We start from the raw sequence: 3,522 nt of genomic DNA, 5'->3' as shown, positions 1-3,522 counted from the left end.
TGAAGGGTCTCACTAGATTTCTTGATGGTCTCACTACATTTATCGGCGGTCTCACCAGTCTTTTTGAGGGTCTTACTAAATTTATCGTTGGCTTCTAGAAAGTTCTTCAAAAACCTTAAAAGTGTGGTTTTGAACTCTATATCCAGTTGTTTGCTTTCTTCCATTTCTGTCGTTTGTGTCCTATTTCTTTGTCTCCGCATTTTTTGTGCTTCCCTGTGTTGATGGAGTGGCTTTGTGTGCTAGGTGTCCTATAGGGCCCAGTGGCTCAGCCTCCCCAATTACCCAAGGTGGACACTCTTGGTGCACCCCTTTGTGGGCTGTGTGCACAGTCTTGTTGTAGTTAAGCCTTGATGGTTGTAGGTATCACTGGGAGGAATTGACCTCCAGGCCAATTGGCTGTGAGAATCAGCTGTGTCTATGGTGGGAGAACTTCTGTGCTGAAGACACCCTTCTGGGGCAAGACTTGCTTCAGTGGGGCTTTGGTGCTCACTGAGTCTGCCCCCTGAGTGTCCCTTATGGGTCCAAGGGGCTGCAATCTGGATGGTCCCACTCTGACCACGGGTATACTGGCTCCTGGATCTTTCAGGAGTTGCTAATCTAGCCTTTGCCTGAGGCTACTCAGCAGGAGCTCAGCTGTGAAGGAATGCAAGTTGCCCTGGGGCCTTGGGCCAGCTGCAAGTTTGTTAGGTAATTTTCAGATTGCAAAAGCCTCCGTGCACAGTTTGGGCGGGGTGGGTCCCAGGGGATCAATAGGGCGTAGCAAACAACTATGGCTGATGGTCAGTCCTTCCCGAAGAGGCCCTGAGTCTCAGTGTCTGGGTAATCGCTGCAAGCACCTCTAAGAGAAAGCCGCCCTCGAGATGTGAATGATGCCAGGCAGTCTAGCCCAGGGGTGAGCAAACTTTTTGACTCAAGGGCCACAATGGGTTCTTAAACTGGACCAGAGGGCTGGAACAAAAGCATGGATGGAGTGTTTGTGTGAACTAATATAAATTCAAAGTAAACATCATTACATAAAAGGGTACGGTCTTTTTGTCTGTTTGTTTTATTCATTTCAAACGGGCCGAATCCAGCCCACGGGCCGTAGTTTGCCCACGGCTGGTCTAGCCTCTCCCCATATCAGTCAGGGTCTCCAGAGACTTGCCCGGAACTGGAGTTCAGAGCAGTCGAGAGCTTAAGACTCCCTCCTGATTGAAAAAGCCAACCGTGTCCTCAGCCGCCAGCCCTTTCCGCGTCCGCCTCCGTACCTGTGCACTTAACTTCCGCACCACAGCTCCTCTGAGTCTCAGTATGCTTTTCTCTTTCCTTCTAGTTGTAGTATTTTCACTCAGCCAGCCTTCCTGAAGTTCTGGAAGATGCCCGTTCTGTCTTTTAGTTGTATTCTTGAAGTGGTTGTGCGAGGCAGCAATCTCTGGTGTTTACCTATGCCACCATCTTGGTTTCCATCCTTAAGTCCTTTCTTATGCAAAGATTTTTTAAAAAGATAGTCTCATTTCTAAATGCTTAAAGGTCTTATCTTTATACATTTAAGTGTTCAATACTTCTGGAATTAAGTATCATAAACTCATTCTTAAAGTCTAATTTATTTATTTAACTTTCTTTTTTTTAAATAATTCTTTATCATTGAAAATATTACATATGTTTCCCTTCCCCGCCCCCACCTTGACCCCTTATAGCCCACTCTCATCCCCCACCCCAGGCCTTCTGTATGTCCACTTTGAAGAAGTGTCTACTTAGGTTCTTCGCCCATTTTTTAATTGGATTGTTTATCTTCCTTTTGTTAAGCTGTATGAGTTCCTTATATATTTTGGATGTTAACCCCTTATCAGATGTATCATTGCCAAATTTGTACTCCCATACAGTGGGCTCCCTTTTCATTTTGTTGATGGTTTCTTTTGCTGTGCAGAAGCTTTTTGTTTTGATGTAGTCCCATCTGTTTATTTTCTCCTTAGTTTCCTTTGCCTTAGATGTATCAGTAAACATATTGCTGTGAGAGATGTCAGAGATTTAGCTGCCTATGGTTTCTTCTAGGAATTTTACGGTTTCATGGGTTACATTTAAGTCTTTAATCCATTTTGAGTTCATTCTTGTGTATGGTGTAAGTTGGTGGTCTACTTTCATTGTTTTGCATGTAGCTGTCCAATTTTTCCAACACCATTTATTGAAGAGACTGCCTTGCCTCCATTGTATGTTCTTGCCTCCTTTATCAAATATTAATTGAGCATAATGGCTTGGGTCGATTTCTGGAGTCTCTGTTCTGTTCCATTGATCTATATGCCTGTGCTTGTGCCAATACCAGGCTGTTTTGATTATGGTGGCTTTGTAGTAAAACTTGAAATCTGGTATTGCGATTCCTCCAACTTTGTTTTTCTTTCTCGAGATTGCATCAGCTATTCAGGTTTTTGTTGTTGTTGTTGTTGTTCCATATAAATTTTTGGAGTATTTGTTCTAGCTCTGTGAAATATTCCATTGGTATTTTAATGGAGATTATATTGAATCTATAGATTGCTTTGAGTATATGGACATTTTAATGATGTTGATTCTACCAATCCATGAACACAGTATATTCTTTCACTTGTTTATATCTTCTATCTCTTTTTTCAGTGTCCTATAGTTTTCTGACAAAGGTCTTTTGCTTCCTTGGTTAAGTTTATTCATAAGTATCTTAATTTTTTCAGTGCAATTGAGGGAGGGAGTCCCGCGGGGGTGAGGCTGACGGAGTCCTATCAAAGCATGCCCGACTCCGGAGACAGGTTCAAGACGCAGTCTGAAGTTTATTGTTTAAGTACAGTGACATATATAACATTCCAGACCAATCAGAAGTTTACAACATCCTTAGGGCAACCAATGGTAGGAAAGTTAGGGTACTATGTAGGGGCTCTAGGGGGCTTATTCAGGCGGGCGCTGCCACTTCCCAGTGTGCCGAGGAAGCTTGTATAGGCGGAGTGCGCTCACGCCATTGCATCCGCCACTGCACTGAGATAAATCTCCTGAGCTCTTCCCACATGCAATGGTAAATGGGATTGTTTCTTTAGTTTCTCTTTCTGAGAATTTATTATTGGAGTATAAAAAAGGCCATCGATTTTTGGGTGTTGATTTTGTATCCTGTTACACTGCCAAATTCATTTATTAAATCTAGTAGTTTTTTGGTAGTGTCTTTAGTAGAGTTTTCTATGTACAACAGCATGTCCTCAGTGAATAATGAGAGTTTTACTTCCTCCTTTCCAATTTGAATGCCTTTTATTTCTTCTTCTTGTCTGATCGCTATGGCTAGGACTTCCAGTACTATGGTGAATAAGAGTGGTGAAAGTGGAGATCCTGATCTTGTTCCTGTTCTTAGAGGAAATAGTTTTATTTTTTGCCCATTGAGTATGATATTGGCTGTAGGTTTTTCATATATGGCTTTATCATGTTGAGATATGCTCCCTCTATTACCACTTGGCTGAGAGTTTTTATCAAAATGGGTGTTGAATTTTGTCAGATGCTTTTTCTGCATCTATTGATATGATCCTGTGATTTTTG

This window comes from Myotis davidii, unplaced genomic scaffold (genome assembly GCF_000327345.1).
Source record: "Myotis davidii unplaced genomic scaffold, ASM32734v1 scaffold152, whole genome shotgun sequence".
Lineage (NCBI taxonomy): Eukaryota > Metazoa > Chordata > Mammalia > Chiroptera > Vespertilionidae > Myotis > Myotis davidii.
Note: the sequence above shows the minus strand (reverse complement) of the source record.